Source organism: Bos indicus x Bos taurus, chromosome 11, assembly GCF_003369695.1.
Source record: "Bos indicus x Bos taurus breed Angus x Brahman F1 hybrid chromosome 11, Bos_hybrid_MaternalHap_v2.0, whole genome shotgun sequence".
In the NCBI taxonomy this organism is placed as follows: domain Eukaryota; kingdom Metazoa; phylum Chordata; class Mammalia; order Artiodactyla; family Bovidae; genus Bos; species Bos indicus x Bos taurus.
In genome coordinates, this window is record NC_040086.1 from 62369262 (window position 1) to 62388547 (window position 19286).

A 19286-nucleotide genomic window follows, 5' to 3' on the forward strand; every position below is an offset into this window, starting at 1 on the left:
TCACACAGACACTGGAGGCTATTCTTTGGTCTTCAACCCCCAGGATAGTGACCCCTGCACCACACAAGATTACTGTCAAGTCGTTGCCCTTCCCCTAACTCCACCCTAGAAGGTCTCAGAACTGAGAGGACCAAGTCACCTGGGATACTTGTTAAAAACACAGACACTCTGCCCCTTTCCTCATTCCCAGAAGACCAGATTCAATAGGTCTGGGGCAGGGTGCGGGAATACACAAGTTTGATCAAGTTCCCCAGGGGATTCTGATCCAACTATTTTCATTGAACACACCTGAGAAACACTAATTACAAACACTTAGGTTTATGGTTTCCCAGGAATACGTGTACTGAAGTCTGAAGACTTGAAGGAATAAATACTCTACTGAGGAAGTTTAGAGGCTGAGGCTGGTATTCCTGCTCAAGGGACCCTCCTGAGCATTCTCTCAAGTCAGCCTAGAACGATCACTGTGACCACATGCTTGGTTGATCCTACCTTCTAGCAGACCAGCAGCTGCCCCCCAGGAAGGTGAGTGCTATTTTTCAAGCATTGGCGATGGATTTGAAGTGGCTGATCAGGTTCTTTCGGGAACTGGGAACACCTCCTTACTAGCTGCTATGTTAGTCCCTTTGTGGAAGTGTTCTGGGGTCTTTCAGACACTTTTAAATCATAGGACAAGTTTTTCTTCTGCTAATGGAGCAGGCAGGAATCTTATTCCATTATCCAGGGACCTGAGAAATGTCACATTAACTTGCTTTATTTATATCTGATTTTAAGTCTCTGGTCCACTGGGCTAGCAGAAAATTTGAGTTCAGTCATTACTAGGGAGCTTAAAACCTCTAAGGCAGTGCGAAGATCCCCAAAGACCCTCAGATATTTAGCTCATGCTAGTCCCCTTTCAAGGCCCCTGTTACCCAGTGACTTTAGTCAGAACTGTTGCTCTGTACTTGGATCTTTGTGGAGGCTGGGAACGCCATGCTTAGGCTCTACCTCCTAGGTGCCCTGTTCAGCATTTCCTTCTGGAAATTCTGCCACTTTCTCGGAGAACGGGTCAACATAATCTTTAGGGCCTGTGGGCCCATCACCTTCTCAGCCTTGGGGATTCTCCCTCCTCTGTCACCCTGCTTCTGCCTTCTTTTCCTTCCCACTTTTCATAAACTCAGAAGAAACTCAGGCTTTTGAAAAACAAAAGCTAACAGAGAGGTTGTCCGTAATATAAATCGTTTTTGAAGGAGTGTAAAATTTTCATTAAAAAAATAGCAAGAACAAACCTCAAAATAATATCTCAATGATCCCATCACAGAAGCATATGACTCTCATTGATATGACCTCATTCTTTTTTTTAACACTTTTTTTTTTCTTTTTGCTGCACTGCATGGCATGTGGGATGCAGGGATCAAAGCTCAGACTCTTAACCACTGGACGGCTAGGGAAGTCCCATTCTTAACGCTAGCAAAGTATCTTTGTCTTTACTCTGTCTCACCAAAGGAGCCCCCCACTTCCTACAAAGGGAGGAGGATGAGCAGGAATAAAGCTCTTTCTATACCAAATTAAACTCTCCAGTGGAGATTCAGCCCTCTGTTGGGTCCCTGAAGCACGTTTACAGATCCTTCTGAACATTGCTTGAAAATCCACAAAAACAGAGAACAGAGGGAAAGCTCATCCTGGATCTCATTAGTGTGAGATGTTAGTCCACCTGTCCCATTATCAAAACCTGCACTCTAACTACAGCTTGCTGCCTGCCCGAGGCCTGGCTAAGTCACAAGAAAAGAGTTGGATATATTGTGACAAATCCCACCTGGGGCTGCAGGCTGTTACACAGAGGAGAGCAGCCCGAGAACTGCACCTGTGGGGAGCATTCTCCTTCCTGAAGTTGACTGCAGTGGTCTCTCTCACTTCCCCAGGTCTCACTTTGTGCATTGGGTCACAAAGAAGACCCAGTTCCTGTGAGCAGACAAGTGTTTGCTTCCTTAGTTTGTAGAGCTGGCCGTTCGGGTCTCCACGGCTATGCTGTTTCCCTTTCCGGCTCGCGCTGCCCCATCTTTCCTTTGTTTCATATGAAACTCATCAGCGAGGCAGTCTTAGGGGCAGGAGTCACTGTAGCCTCTGGCAGGGATCCTGAACGGGAGATCAGAGAGACCGTGAGAAAAATGTCAAGCTCTGCTCTGACCGGATGTGTCCCAAGATGGGAGGAAGGTGGGTCTCACAGAAGAGAAACTGTTATTCATCTCAGTCTTTTGGATTTAGAAGCTAAAGTTACACATAGAGTTTACGGAAGTGAGTTAACCCCTAAGCCTCTAAAATACTCAGATGGCCAGGTTCCCTAGTGGCTTTTCAGTCTGAAATATTGCCTTGTCCTTCTAGATTTATGGTTCATGAAATGTTAGCATGTGCCAGAATCACCTGGATGGCTTGTTAAAATGGAATCTCGCATCCTGCCTCTCAGAGTTTCTCATTCAATGACCCATGAATTTGCATGTTTAACAAATTCCCAAATGTTGCCACTGCTGCTCCAGGGAACACACTTTGCAAATCACTTTTTTAGATTAATGCTTCTTAAACTTTAATATATATAAGAATCCCCCAGAGACTCTCCTTCAAAGGCAGATTCTGGGTCAGTAGGTCTGGGATGAGATTCTGCATTTCTAGCAAGTTCTCAGATAATGTCTATACTGCTGGTTTTCAGACCACAGTTTGAGTCACAAATCTCTAAAGCAGTGGTTCTCAACCCTGGCTACATATTAGAAACATCTGGTGGGGTCTTGAAAAATCCCCATGCACAGGCCACACTCATCCAGTGAAATCAGAATTTCTGGGAGGGAGGTCCAGACATCAACCGTTTTAAAAACTCCCCAGATGAATGTAATTGTGCAGCCAAGATTAAAGACTATTGTTTTAGAACAGTGGTTCCCAACCCTACTGCATATTTTAAATGTATGAGATGCTTTTCCAAAGCACCTATTCTTTTTTTTCCTCTTATGCTTTATTTTTTTAATTTTCTTTTTAAAATAAGCTTTTTATTTTAGGGTAGTTTTCGACTTACAGAAAAGTTGCAAAGATAGTCCAGAAAGTTCCCATGTACACAGCACTCCATTTCCTCTGTTGTTAAGATCTTATATGAATGTGGCACATCTGTCACAACAGATGTCACAACTAATGGCTGTTGATTATTCACTCAGTCATGTCCAACTCTTTTGCAACCCCAGGGACTATAGCCCACCAGGCTCCTCTGTCCATAGGGATTCCCAGGCAAGAATACTGAAGTGGGTTGCCATTTCTTCTCCAGGGGATCGTCTCAACCAGGAATGGAACCCACATCCCCTGCATTGGCAAGTGGATTCTTTACCACTGAACTACCTGGAAAGCCTGTCATAACTAACACTGATATGTTATTACTAACTGAAGTCCATGCATTTTTCAGATTTAGTTTCAATATAATATCATTTTTCTATTCTAGAATCCCATCTGGGAAACCACATTATATTTGTGTTGTTTTGGGTTTTTGAAAAATACATGGTATTTTGGTATTTGAAAACTACCTATTCTTGAGTCACATGCCTAATAACTTTCTAGCTGATCTGCCCAATAAACATGATTGCATGTTTTCCAAATAAACACAAACACACACACACACACTCACACACCTTTAAAATCTTCAATAGCTTCTCTTTCCTTTTAGATAAAAACAAAAGTCAGAATTTCTGGACATGGGACCTGGGTCATTATCTTAGAAAATACCCCCAGAGATTCAAGTGTGCAGCCAGGATTGAGAACTGCTCTAGATAGTCTCTAGTTACATTCTACCTGCTCTATAACATTTGCCCATTAAATGCGGTCTGCCCACCTAGGCATGCAGAAACCTACCCTGGGCAGCAGCCTCTGCTGGCTGACCCCTCCCACTTGCCTGCTTAACCTGCTCTTCTCCACTTTGACTGTTGTCAGTTTGATCCTCTTCATTTGTTCTTTGCCTCCCCAGAGCTGCCTTGGGACTCCTCCATGTTTTACTAAACATAACCCCTCATCTCTGGGTTCTGACCCTGCTCCACAGTCTCCCACACTCTGACTTGGATTTTGGCTCTGTACACTCACTCCCCTCTTGGGCTTCCCTGGAAGTTCAGAAGGTAAAGAATCTGCCTTTAGTGCAGGAGACCCAGGTACAGTCTCTCGATTGGGAAGATCCCCTCGAGAAGGAAATGGCAACCCACTCCAGTATTCTTGCCTGGAGAATTCCATGGACAGAGGAACCTGGCAAGCTACAGTCCACGGGTTCGCAGAGTTGGATGCTACTGAATGACAAACACTTATTTCACTCCCCTCTTGGCATCAGCTTCCCCACCATCCAGTACTGGCTGCCTGCTTAGCCTCCCAGCCACCAGGTCAAGTATGTGGACTCTCTGCAAATATTTACTATGGGTCTCTGAGGTGCCCGGCACTGTGCTAGACAGGAACTGCCTTGTGAACCAAAACAGACTTGTCACTGCCCTTGGAGAACTTTGCTTTCTGATGTGGGAAACAGTGGTGAAACAAATGTAAAATGTGTACAGTATTATGTGCTGGGGAGGGGAGGGCACAGTACTGTGGATGTCTATCAGAGGGGAGCCTTGCCCAAGGAGCAATATTTAAGCTAAAATCTAAGACAGCAGTGGGTGTTACCTAGGTAAAGAGGAGAGGGAGATGGAAGAGGAAAGGGTGTCATGTGCAAAGTCTGGGCTGTGGGACGGAACATGTCATATCAGGGGACGGAAGGCCTGGGTGGCTGCTGCAGAGGGGGAGAGAGGTGTGAAGCGGCTTTCGACCTTCTATAACCTATATGGCACCCACTCTCTGGCCAAGGTTCATCACACAGCAGCCACCCACCCCAATGTAGCAGTCATTTGGTAACTGGCTCTAGTGGGCCACACTTTGTGCAGCGGTGCAGGTTGTCAGCCCTGACTCTGTGAATAGCAAAACTGAATGTCTCTCTTCCCTCTTCCTAGCCCCCATCCCTGGGGCTTTCCCCCTTTTTCTAGGGAAATAGGACAAATCTGACTACAGACTATAACAGAAAGAGATGGGTTTCATGGTTTATTTTAGCTGGCCAGGCACAGGGTGTTCAAAGTAGTCCTTTATTTTAAATTCAAGTTGTGCATCTTTCGATTCATATGTTGTCCATAGAGGTTGGAAGTCTGGGAGGAACTCCTTTATCCCATTCAGTTGTCCCCTACATCCTCGGCAATTGAAGTGTTCCCACACATCTTACCTTCTGGAGGTCAGCCCCGTCTCCTCCAGCCCCTGGAGAACAACAACAGACTTCCCTTTGAATCCTCATTTACAATAGAGTGTTCTAGGAAGAGGTGACTAATCACAGTGAAGAAGGGACTGTCCCAAAGGACTCCATGATTCAGTAGGGAACTCTAGAGCTTCTTATCTATGTGGTGTACTCCCCAAGAATGTACTCAGATCTTTAAATACCAAAAATAGGGAGGAACCAGCCCTTGCACTAGACCCAATGAGAATACCTGAAGCCAAAGGGAGGAAGATGCTAACATAACTAACTATAATTAAAGGTAGAAAAAAGATGGTGTGTTAAAAAGCCTGAAACTTCCTCAACTTGATAAATACTATCTATTAATACAAAAATTCTACAGTTAACCTCATGCTTAAATGATGAGAAATAGATGCTTTCCACTAAGATCAAGTATAAGGCAGGGATGTCCTCTCATACCACAACTTTTAACATCATACTGGAAGTCCTTGCAAATACAATAATGCAAGAAAAGGAAATAAAAGGTATAATGATTAGGAAAGAAGATATAAAACTATCTATTCACAGATAACATGAGCATTTATGTAGAAAATCTAAAAAATTCCTGGAACTAATAAGTGATTATAGCAAGCTGGCAGGATACAAAGTTGATATGCACAAGTCAATTGTTTTCCTGTATATTAGCAATGATCAAGTAGAATTGAAATTAAAAACCATTTACATTTATGTTAGCACCCTCAAAAGATATGCTTAAGTATGTGTGTGCATGTACAGGCTTAGTCACTCAGTCGTATCTGATTTTGCAACCCCCCCAGGCTCCTCTGTCCATGGGATTCTCTGGGCAAGGATACTGGAGTGGGTTGCCATTCCTTTCTCCAGGGGATCTTCTAGATTTGGGGATTGAACCTGGGTCTCCTTCATTGCAAGCAGATTCTCTACCATCGGAGCCATCAGGGAAGCCCATACTTAAGTATAAACCTCACAAAAAATGTACAAAATCTATACACAAAACTCTGATGAATGATATCAAAGAAGAACTAAATAAATAGATATTCTATGTTCATGAATAGTTATAGCTAAGTTGGTAAAGAATCCGGCTGCAATGCAAGAGACCCCGGTTTGATGCCTGGGCCAGGAAGATCCTCTGAAGAAGGGATAAGCTACCCACTCCAGTATTCTGGCTGGAGAATTCCATGGACGGCCACGAACAGTATAGTCCATGGGGTCACAAAGAGTCCAACACGACTAAGCAACTCTCACTTTCATGTTCATGAATAGGAAGACTCAATATTGTCACTATGTCAGTGCTTCCCAATTTGATCTATAGATTCAATGTAATACTAACAAGAGCCTGTAGAGAAAGGTAGCCTACAGAGAGAATGGAGAAGCAGCAGGTTTTGCCTACAGCAAATTTTGCCTGTCCTTACTGAAGGACTGTTTAAATTACTTGGTTTCCAGAAATGTACATTTAGTAAAAGAATTTCAGAGAGTAACAAACAAGGTCTTATGAGGTCTGTGTGCCTGGGACTCTGTTTTCCTGTATATTAGCAATGATCAAGTAGAATTTGAAATTAAAAACCATTTACATTTATGTTAGCACCCTCAAAAGATATGCTTAAGTATGTGTGTGCATGTACAGGCTTAGTCACTCAGTCGTATCTGATTTTGCAACCCCGCCAGGCTCCTCTGTCCATGGGATCCTCTGGGCAAGGATACTGGAGTGGGTTGCCATTCCTTTCTCTAGGGAATCTTCTAGATTTGGGGATCGAACCTGGGTCTCCTTCAAACAATAAAGGAGTTCCTCCCAGACTTCCAACCTCTATGGACAACATATGAATTGACAGCTGACCTGCAGAGAGATTTGATCATCTCAGATTACAACAAAAGTTTAATTACTAAGGTGAGAAAATTGCCCTGTAGTAATGGCTCTCAATCCTCACAACCTGTTACTAATGATGTACTTTTTCATGATTCTTATGCTATGCAATCATTCTTTCTTTCCTATAGTCACCCATCCATCGATTCTATAACTATTCATTTAGCACCTACTAAGTAACAGGCTTTGGCAATACCAAGACAAATAAGTCATACTCTCTGTTCTCAAGGGCAGTGAGTACTGTTCATTCATAGACCTTTTATAGCTTGTAATGATGTATATTTGTAGGATTCTTTGTTTAATCTCTCTCTTCCCCATTATGTCAGTTTTATAAGGGAAGAATCATGTCATCTTGTTCACTGTCGTAACCTAGCACCTGGCCAAGTTCTTGGCACACAATGGGCACTTGATACATATTTGGTGAACAAAGGGCTTTCAGTCTATTCAAGACTTAGAATTGTCTTTCCTTGGTTTTTATGTAGCCCTTATTATATCCTACTACGTAAAAGGAGATTTTATAGGAGAATCAGGCAATAATACATTTTGAAAGCTAGGTTACTAATGTCCCACAGTGTTTGAAAATTACAAACTCTGTGACAGGTGCCTGAGATAACAACTTGGTAACAAAAATTCTGCCTTGTAATCTGGATCCTTGGCATCTAGGGACTCTTCCTTTCTTGGTAGCTCTCAGATTAAAACTGTCAAGAGAGTGGGTTTACAGAATGCAGCTGATTCTTTGACCTTGAGGAAATGGACTGTGGAAAGCAGAAGTGGATGTGGGAAATGCCCATCCCTAGACTGATAAGAAGGGGTGGGCAGAGAGGACAAGGGATGCCTCACAGAGTTGGGCAGGTTGCGCACTCCTTAAGGCACCCAGACAAGGGGTAAGTAGGGGCTGAAACCAAGCCACACTCTTTTTCTTGACAGTGAACATTGGTGAGAGGCTGTGTCAAAGGAGTCCCAAGGAGGTGGTAGCCCACGGAGGAGTCCTCGTTTTCTTAGGAAGAATGAGAGTAATGAAGAAGGGTGTGGAAGGAACCTGCATTTTTATTCAATCAGAAAGCAGAAAGTAGAGCCTTGCCCACTCTGATGGCCTCACTCTGAACCACTGATTCCCCCCGACCCCCTTATCCCCACTCCAGCACACCCAGTCCTCATGGTGATAAAGGCTGTCTCCTAGTAAGAGCAGGAAGATTTGTGACAAGACATCTTAAAACCAAAGATGTTAGCAAGAGGAGACGAGCCACCTGCTTCCCTGAAGGTATGCAGGGGGCTGGGAGAGCCAACAGAGGGGTTGCTAAGCTGCTGACCCAGGTCTGGCTGATGGCATAAGGCATCCTTTCCCCAAATGTGGATAGACTCTGTGACACTGCAGAGAACTCATGTGCACAGCTTAAAAGAAAAGCAGTTTGGTACCAAATAGCTTTAAAAAAAAAAAAAAAGATTACCCACACCCACCCTTATTCTGCTCTTTATGGTACATGGAAACTCCAGGGCTATTTCTAGCTCGAGATGAAGGGATGCTGGTGAGCAGTGAGGTTTCTGCAGCTGATTACTCATAGGCCCGAGCTGTTGCCACCCTGCAGAGGTGCTAGGGCCAGGCAGCTTGACTGCACATGGCCAGCACATGGCGGGTGGGTGGGAGGACGTCTGGCTGGTTCTGGGGGGAGGAGGGGGGATGGAAGTGGCTCTGAAATTGCATTTTGGGAGCAGTAAGCTGAAGACAGTGCAGTTCTGTGTGCCTCCAACACCACCTTCCTTCCAGAAAGAAAGAATGAAAACTGGGGATATCAGTGCTGCTTCTGTGATTGTTTCTCTTGCTTCCAGTCTGGAATGTCACTGCAGGGGGCCAAGATGCAGTTCTTTTTCCTGATGGAGAATGAATAATCTTAAATAAAGTGGTCAAATCTCTCTCTTTTTTTTGGCTACGAGGCATGTGGGATCTTAGTTCCCTGACCAAGGATTGAACCCATGCCTACTGCATTGGAAACAGAGTCTTAACCACTGGACCGCCAGGGAAGTCCCTAAAGTGGTCAGATCTTAAGGAAGGTTATCAAAACATCATGGAGAGATCAAGAAAGGGAAGGATTAACTTCAACTATAAAATTTCAGAGACTTTGAAATCAGATGAATTTGAGTTCAATTCCTGTCTCTTTCATTATCAGCGGTGTGACTTTCGGCAGGTATTTAACCTCTCTGCAACTCATTTCCCTCACCTGTTAAGTGGGAAGAATCCAGGACTCAACTGTTTTATTTTGGTGGGGTTGGCATGGTCATGGATCTAAATACTCATTTTCTGAGCAGGTCAGTCATTCCAAAACCCAGGATTCTGACTCTTGTTCATCCTCTCCTAAGAGAGTACTCATTGATTTTCTTCATTTTTATATTTTATCTTAATGGAAAGCTGGCAGTTTTTGCACAAAGACCAGGTAGAAATGTGATTTATATTACATATGGTATGTTATTTACAGAACAAAATCGACACACTGCCTTGTTTTCAAGTTTAAATATTTTTTCCCTCTAGGATGTGGGGTGTCAGATATTGCTCCTCTTCAAAGCCATGTCTAAATTGACAGTAATATGTAAATTGAAATGACTTTTGTAAGAGTTCGGCATGTGAGTATTTCTCTCCATGCCTGGCATCTAAGCACAAAGAAAAAAAAAGTGGCTTTGGTGGGAGATGTGTGTTTTCAAACACCACACGTAGGCACAGAATTATTCGATTACTTTCTAAATCAAATTGCACCTTATCCTGAGCCTCCACTTTGTACATCCTATTCATTATCAGGGTTGGAATATTCTCCTCAAGTCATGAGAAGTCTGAGGAAACTCACATGGAGCAGAAGTGTCCAGAAGGCTCTCTGGCCTTCAACCCACATTGGTCACTCGCTGCTGTGCTCATGATCCGAGCACTCAGAGGGGGCCTTGCTGCTGTCTCCACCCTGTGCTTAGGTTCACAGTGTTTGCAGGGACTGAAAGTCCCAGCCCCTAGCACCCGGGTCCCCCCACCTCCCCAGCCCTTACAGTTTACCTCCTAGTTATTCTCCACCGAGACATCTCTCTGGGTGACTGCAAAGAAGCAGAGGCTCTATTATCTGAATGCCCCTAAGACTCCTGGAGCCCAAACCACCCTTCTCTTCCCGGGCTCAGAGATTATCTTCTTTTCCAGAAGGGAGGGGGTGCCAGACAGGGCTGCTTCAGCATCTACTCCTCCAAACACCAGGTAATCTCCCTCTAAAGAGGCCATTTCCCTCTTAATTCACATTTTTACTCCATTATCTTCACTATTTTTGAACAGGGGATTTAGGACTCTCTGGGGAAATCCATGGTGACTAAGATGGGAAAGAATCTGCCTGCAAGGCAACAGATCTGAGTTCAATCCCTGGATCAGGAAGATCCCCTGGAGAAGAGAATCGCTACCCACTTCAGTTTTCTTGCCTGGAGAATTCCATGGACAGAGGAGCCTGGCAGGCTACAGTCCATGAGGTTGCAAAGAGTCAGACACAACTGAGTGACTAACACTTAGCACTTAGACTCTTTTGCCATATTTTTATTCTAAGAGCTACGAACACTCTCAAAATCCCATTCATTCTGATACCAAAAGAAGATCTAGACCTATAGAGCAGAAATTAGCTCAGGTCCATTGAAAAAACAGAGATCTCTTTCATTTCTTTGTTTCCTGTTCCTTTCAAGATAGCACAGTGCTTTAAATTCTTTGTGAAATATCCTCTGCTTACCTTTCTCTGTTACAGAACTTCCCCAACTCTATGAGTTATTTCACTTGACTGTACTGGGAAGAGAATGTGTGTCTATAGAGTGTGATCATCTCAGAGGAGGAAGTATGTTTGTCTGGGATTTTTCTGCAGAAGGCAGCCAGCAACACAAGCCCATAGCCTATAAATAGAACATCTGACTTTCTTACCAATGTGGTTGAATCTTCTGTTTTCTTACTCAGCAAGAGTTTGTTGAAAACTGACATTGTAGTTGCTGGCTGGGGTCATAACGCTGCAAATTATTTCTAATGGTATGCAGTGTTTCTAACAGGAGTCAAGCAAGGTCAGCTCTGTGGGTATTTGTCTGATAGCCTCTGGGGTTAATGAGCATTTTTGTTAACTTTGAGAAGGGGAAAGATAGGAGAGGATGAAGACCTGTGATCTGCAGTCCAGAAAAGTTCTGCTATTGGCTATTACCATAGATGTTTCTGAATTTTTCCATCCATGAAGAAAATGACTAATAAAATATGTGCAAATTTAGCTCTTAATAAATCTATTTCTATTATTATTTAATGCTTTTTAAAGTCATCAGAATGTTGAAGAAGTAGATGTGCCCTTGTTGATAATTCATGCAAATGAGGAAGCTGTAAAGGAGAAGGATGAGAATTAGTCCAGACAGACATGGCCAATGATAGAAAGTCATAAAATCTTATCACAGACTTTCCAAAGCTCTGCTTCATTTGTGAAATTGGGAAAGTTAGGGAGGACTTTAGCTAAAGACGATAAACACACAAAGGGAACCTCTTGACTCAATCCAAATATTTGAGAACTTCTGGGTACAATATAATCAAAGTGCTTGTAATATTTAAGTAGACATGAAGTCAGAAAGGAAAATCACCAAGTTGCAGAAGGAAAAAGAGAACTCAAAGTCAGAGGTGAATGGGAGTTGTACTGTGTATAAAGTGAGATCTAATCTCATATTATCTACAGAATGTGGAAATCCAAGCTTTGATACTAACATTAAAAACCTGTCTTGACCTTGATGTAAAAATATGAATTCATGAAAAGATAGATTTAAAAGGCTTCAAGATGAAAAATAAATCAGTTTCAAGGATAAGAAGATTCACTATCAAGAAGATCAATTTGGCCAGGTTTATCTGTAAACTTGGGAATATTCTGCGGATATTCTGCAGAAAAATCCCAGCTTCTTATAAAATGTACATGGAAGGGCAAAGGGCCAGAAAGAGGAGAGGAAATTCTGAAGAGGGAGAAGTAGAAGGAGGAAGAGGACTTGCCCCATTAGGTGGCAAAAACTGACTGTAAAACCCTAGCAATGAAGACTTGGGGGAGGGGAGAATTGATGGGGATGGGATAAACAAAGAATGTTCTAGAATGGAAAAGAGCTTAGAAATAAACTCACTACATGAGAACAACTTGATTGATAACAGAGCAAGTGTTACAGGTAAGTAAAGAAAGGAATGGGATGATCAAAAAGAAGTCAGGACACATACATTCAAAATAGATTATAAAGACTTAAATATAAGACCTGAAACCATAAAACTTCCAGAAGAAAACATAGGTATGCTCTTTGACATTGGTCTTAGCAATACTCTTTTTGGATCTATTTCCTCAGGCAAGGAAAACAAAAGCAAAAAGAAACAAATGTGACTACATCAAATTAAAAAGCTTTTTACACAGTGAAGGAAACTATCAACAATATGAAAAGACACTCTACTGAATAGGAGAGAATATTTGCAAACAATGTGTCTGACAAAGGGCTAATATCTAAAATATACAAAGAAATTATGTAACTCGACATCAATTGAAAGTTAGTCACTCAGTCGTGTCTGACTCTTTGTGACCCCATGGACTTCTCTGTCCATGGGATTTCCCAGGCAAGAATACTGGAGTGGGTTGCCATTTCCTTCTGCAGGGGATCTTCCTAACCCAGGGATCAAACCCAGATCTCCCGCATTGCAGGCAGACCCTTTATCAACTGAGCCACCTAAACAACCCAATTAAAAAATGAGCAGAGGACCTGAATAGACATTTTCTAAAGAAGACACTCAGATGGCCAGAAGATACATGAGAAGATGCTCAATAGCACTAATCATAAGGAAAACACAAATCAAAACCACAATGAGATATCACCTAACGCCTGTCAAAATGGTTATCGTCAAAAAGACAACAAACCGCAAGTATTGGTGAGAATGTGGAGAAGAGAGAACCCTCAGGCACTGTTGGTAGGAATGTAATTTGGTGCAGGCATTATGGAAAACAGTACAGAGATTCCTCAAAAAGTTAAAAATATGATCCAGCAAGTCCACTCCTGGATATGTATCCAAAGAGAATAAAAACACAAATTAGAAAAGATGTATGCACCCCTATGTGCATTATTCAGGTGGCCAACATATGGAAACACTAAAGGCCCCTCAGTGGGTGAATGGATAAACGGTGCAAGAGAACTACACCTTTGTTTTCCATAGTGGGATTGCACTATGATTCTAACCACCAAAGCAAATAAGCAGACAAGAAACAATAACACAAACGTGTTATTTAGAGATGGAGCAGTAAACCCCAAACAATCAACTGAAAGAGCTGAAAAGGACTTCTCTGGGCAAGAGAACACAGGGTCCCTACATGCCTGTTTCAACAATGAGCACATATATCTTTATAATAATAAAAACTGACTCCACTGATAAATAATCACAAAGAACCAAATTGAAAGTCTAAGAATTAAAAAATTAAACCATTGGACTTAAAAGCTCAAAAGATGGATTGAACTGAGGAATAGACACAGCTCCCTCTGGAGTTTCTTGGTCCAACCAATAAAAGTAGGGAGACTAGGAAGAGAGTGTGTCTTCACCAGGAAACAGACTTGCTGAGCAGGGCAAGGTGGTTTCTAAGTCATTTAGCACTCTGTCCAGCCCCCTCTCTCTGCTCTACAGCTTGGCCAAGGTTCCAGGATGAAAGACCTAGATTTTTGGCATCACTTCCCTACCTGCCTCACATTAACAATAACCATTAACTGAGCATCTGTTCTAAGCACTTTACATATACTAATGTATTACCACTTTATCCTCACAATCACATTATAAGGTAAATATTTTGACTCTCATAATTAAAACTGAGGGGCACAGAGTGAAGGAACTTGCTTAAAGTCATTCATCTGGTAAGTGGTATATTTGGGATTTGAACCCTGGCAGTCTATCTTCCAAGGTGGCTCAGTGGCAAAGAATTCACAGGCCGATGCTGGAGCCACAGGAGACATGGGTTCAATCCCTGGGTCAGGAAGATCTTCTGGAGAAGGAGATGGCAACCCATTACAGTATTCTTGCTGGTAAAATCCCATAGACAGAGGAGCCTGGTGTACTATGGTCCATGGCACCGCAAAGAGTCAGACTCTACTGAGCAACTGAGTAGGCAGCACCTGGTCTGTCTTCAAGGCTCACATTCTCAATGATTATACCACGCTGTGTCTTGTTACACAGACATACACTCTTGCCTGAATGTCTGAAGTCTTCGGTGAAATAGCAAGTTTATCTCTGATCACAGGTTAACTTTGTTGTTGAGCTGCTGAGTTATGTCTGACTCTTTGTGACCCCCATGGGCTACATTATGCCAGGCTCCTCTGTCCTCCGCTAATTCCCTGAGTTTGCTCAAATTCATGTCCATTGAGTCAGTGATGTTATTTAACCATCTCATCTTCTGTCACCCCCTTCTCCTTTTGCCGACAATCCTTCCCAGCATCAGGGTCTTTTCCAATGAGTTGGCTCTTTGCATCAGGTGGCCAAAGTATTGGTGCTGCAGCTTCAGCATCAGTTCTTCCAAATAGATGGGAAAACAATGGAAACAGTGACAGACTTTCTTTTCTTCGGCTCCAAAATCACTGCAGATGGTGACTGCAGCCATGAAATTAAAAGACGCTTTCTCCTTGGAAGAAAAGCTATGACCAACCTAGACAGCATATTAAAAAACAGAGACCTTTGCCAACAAAGGTCTGTCTAGTCAAAACCATGGTTTTTCCAGTAGTCATGTATGGATGTGAGAGTTGGACCATAAAGAATGCTGAGGGCTGAAGAATAGATGCTTTTGAACTGTGGTGTTGAAGACTCTTGAGAGTCCCTCAGATTGCAAAGAGATCAAACCAGTCAATCCTAAAGGAAATAAATCCTGAATATTCATTGGAAGGACTGATTATGAAGCTGAGGTTCCAATACTTTGGCTACCTGATGTGAAGAACTGACTCATTGGAAAAAACCCTGCTGCTGGGGAAAGGGGACAACAAAGGATGGGATGGTTGGATGGCATCACCGACTCAATGGACATGAGTTTGAGCAAACTCTGGGAATTGATGATGGACAGGGAAGCCTGGCATGCTGCAGTCCATGGGGTCGTAAAGAGTCAGACATGACTAAGTGACTGAACTGAACTGAGAAACTAAATAAAATATGAGCAAAGTAAAAAGAGCCTAAGCAAGTGGTTAAATGAATATGCCAACCAAAAAGTCAAGAAGTTTGCTGTATCTGAAAATAAAACCAAAATATGATCCTCCTGGCAGCCAAGACAAAGAAAGGAATACAAGTAGCTGCAAAAATCTCATTGTAAACTAGAAGACAGTTGATCGAATGTTGTTATGATGTACAAGTTAAGTGCATGATAGAAAAAGAAGGGTAGGTGAAATGTCTTGTCCTTACATATGGAGTCACTGTGATTTTGGAGAAAGATACCACCTTTCTTACATCAGTTGGGAAAGTAAATTTGGAAAAGCTTCACGTGGCCCCACTGTCTGCCTTGAAGATATCTGGCTCCTTTCTTAGGGTCACAACATTAAAACTACAGTTCAGGCTGCTTTCGTAAGTCAATGGAGCCATCCTTAAGACGAATCAAGCTGCTGCTGCTAAGCCGCTTCAGTCGTGTCCGACTCTGTGCGACCCCATAGACGGCAGCCCACCAGGCTCCCCTGTCCCTGGGACTCTCCAGGCAAGACACTGGAGTGGGTTGCCATTTCCTTCTCCAATCCACGGAAGTGAAAAGTGAAAGTGAAGTCGCTCAGTCATGTCTGACTCTTAGCGACCCCATGGACTGCAGCCTACCAGGCTCCTCCGTCCATGGGATTTTCCAGGCAAGAGTACTGAAGTGGGGTGCCATTGCTTTCTCCGATGAATCAAGCTAATTCAGGGTAAATAGAGAAAGCAAGCACTGTAGAGCCAGGTGGGACTTGAACTCTGGTTGCAAAAGTGCCATAACGTTTCCTGTGCTCATGGGCCTTGTTGGTAGCCCTCTTCCTCTGCTGGGTGGAGGAGCTGATTGTGCAGATTTTGGAAGGCTGGGATGGAGGCCACCTGTGGATTGGTAGCCAAGCGCACCCGATTCTGGCGTTGAGAACAGAGTCCTTAGGTGCTCCTGGGATCCTGGGTACTTGAGGACAATACTAGCTACACCCACTGTGATACTTCAGAGAAGACAACCAACCAGCTAGCAGTTTACATGCCAGCTCCCTTCCTTGTCTCTTTGACCTGATAGCCCTGGCATCCTGGGACCCTCTCTTTTCTGGGAAATTTGCATTGACCCTAATATAAGGAGACTTAGAACTCAACAGAAATTCAAATAATCATTTAAGGGACCAAGACGATCTTCCCTGTTGGGGCTGAGTCCACTCTGAGTGCAGCCATCACATCCTCCTCCAACAGCCACCCTACTTCTCTCTGCCACAGCTAAACTCCTTGAAGGAATTGTCTCCACATGCTGTTTCTACTTCTTTACCTCCCATCCAATCTTCCAGCGAAACTGCTAGTGACCTTTTTACCTTTTTATTGTTGGTGAGCACATCTCTTGTCTTCTTGATCTCTTTGCAGCAGGGCTACCCTTTCTTGGGAAACTCACTTCCCTTGGTGTCCATAACTCCATTGTCTCTTGACTTTTATTCTCAGGTTCTTGCCCTGGGCCCTGAGTTTTTATTGCCCCTCCTCCTGCATGCAAACCTGGCGCCCTGTGAGCTCCGAGGGAAGAGAAGATCTGTTTGCTCACCATTGTTTCTCTCGCTACAGTTGGGCTCAAGTCCCAAGAGGAGAGAGGACAGCTGGTAGTGCCAGCTCCTCTCCACCTCTGGGGAGAGACTTGCAAAATGCTGGGCATGTAGAAGGTGATCAATAAATATTTTTGAAGGAATGAACAAATGAAAGTCTTGTTCATGTTTATTTAGGATTTGTATCCTGATGACTTTAAGGAAAGGATTGAAGGTGGCTTATAATATTAAAATATATCAAAAATACAAGTAAACATTTAAAGAGAGAAAGAAATGGTGGAAACCAAATAAAAGTAGAATTAGATGGACATATCAGCTCCTGGAATGAATTAATTACTGCAATGGAACATTCAGTTTAGTTCTGAGCTTCCTGGTAAGCAAAGCAAAATGAGAAACAAACCAAGTTATATACACAGTTCCTCATTAGCAAGTAAAAGGAAGCTTACAAGTTTGAGTATAGGTAGAAATATTTTCTGATACTGAATTTTAGTAAGTGTTCTAATATAGTTACCTTGATAAGGAAGACACATTACTAATATCCTGGGTACTGTCTTTGACCATCATTTTTATGTCTAGATGCTTTTCCAAGTTGTTCTTTTTAAACATCTAGATGATACTACCAGAAGGGTTAGGTATTTCAAGACATACCAGAGCTATCTTAATTGAAGAAGTGAATTGAGATTGAATGGGATAAACTCCTTGTGGATATCAGGCATTCACAAGATGCATTTGTAATATGTACTCAAACACTATGGCTCCCTTCCCCTTGTTGAAAAGTCTAAGTACATTTTGGTGAAGGCCAAGGGGACCAGCTATACTGATTTTCACAAGGAAATACACACAGAAACCCTAGCTCCATTTCTCCTCAGAGATTTAACACCTTGGGTTCATAAAAGCTCCAACTTGGAAATGGGGATATCTGTGTTCAAATAAAACCAGCACTCTGGGAGCATGTGATGTTAAAATCCCCAAGAGAGGCTAGGTAGGATTTCTGCTGGTGCATCCCTTTCCTACAAGATTTGGGCTACATCCAAAGACACCACAATTCAAAAGGAGGTACAAGGTTCAAAATTAGGTACTAAGGCCTAGAAAAAAAAAAAATCCAGTGAGATAATTCTTAATGCCCTCTCAACATCCAACTTAAAAGTAGAGTTGAGAATGGAACTTTAGAGACGACTTTCAGTGAGAATTTTGGAGAAAACCAGTGGTATTCTGAGGGCTTCCTTCATCCCTGCACACAAATGGAAGAGATGCATGCCCTTCCTCTCACCATAGAGGGGCTTACGGAGAACTTAAAATGTGTCGCCTTTAGTTTGGGAGATGCAGAAGGTTGAAACTGCCTGGAAAACCTACACAGACAGGCTAGTGGCTTTGATGGCCGAGTGAGGAAAGAGGGCTGCGCGAGTGAGTGTAGATCAAAGAATGCAGGGAGACCATGCATGCTGAGATGACCATGGAGACTTTGCTGCTGCCCCTCAAGTCATCTTGGGGTGGGGTAAAGGGATCTCGGCTGGGAGAAGCAGAGACATTACTGGATTTCCAGGAACAGAGGGAGAGTAAGCACACTCTGGAATCTAGATGTGTTGACCTTTGTTGTTCTGGAGCTCACAGTCCTGGCCTGGGGATGCCGAGGTGGAGGATGGGGAGTGGTGTCTCTGAAGAAGATGAAACTGTAATCCTGACCAAGTCTTGAGAAAGCTAGAAATTTCCAGCTTCCTCTCCAGGTCTCCCTTTTCCTCCAACTGCCTGGTATACGTGTGTGTGTGCAAGCCTGCATGTTTGGGAGGGTGGCGGGGTCAGAAACCGCAGTCAGCAGTTACAGGAGGAGAAGGAGGGAAGGAAAATGACCCATGGCTGCCCTCCCTCCCACGGCTGGCCTGAGCTGGAAGCCAGGAGAAGCCTCAGCTTTAAATCTGGTTCATAGTTTTTATTAGTACATAGGAATGGACATTTTTATTTCTGGATTGAGTCTCTTATTTTTTTAACTTCAATGACTATAGGCCTCTTTTTTAGCTAAGATGGACCTGAGAAGTCAGGGGGTCTGCTTAGGTTTCCTTTCAGAGTCAGGGGGAAGAGCCCATAATACAAGGTTTAAGGGATCCTGGAAGATGGAACCTAGCTTCTGGGTGATGCTTGCCCCAAGTCGCACTGGCACAAAGTAGCGGGTACATAAGCAGGCCCATCCCTGCCCTGAAGCAGGGACAACGAGAGAGTGCAGAGTCCACCAAGCTCAGGCTTGGGATTTCAGCTCGTTCAGAGGAGAGGCCTATCCCTGGCGGCAAAGCAGGACGCCAAGCTCACTCTGGCACCAGAGAGTCTGGGAAGTGCGGGCCCTGGTGGAGAGGCTCCCAGATCCTGGTGGGGAGGGATGGGGCAGAGCTGCATGGAGGCTTCTGAACCACCCTAGGGTCAGGTCCAGCCCCCGGGGGC

At 43.4% G+C, this 19286-nt stretch overlaps 1 long non-coding RNA gene across 2 annotated transcripts in view; it reads right to left on the reverse strand.

Moving 5' to 3' along the window:
• Positions 1 to 1354: 1354 nt before the first annotated feature.
• Positions 1355 to 19286, reverse strand: part of LOC113901365 — a 147270-nt gene continuing 129338 nt past the window's right edge. For both annotated transcript variants that reach the window (XR_003513394.1, XR_003513393.1), the window contains one exon: positions 1355 to 2112. This is a non-coding gene — a long non-coding RNA (uncharacterized LOC113901365). The remainder of the gene's footprint in view (positions 2113 to 19286) is intronic.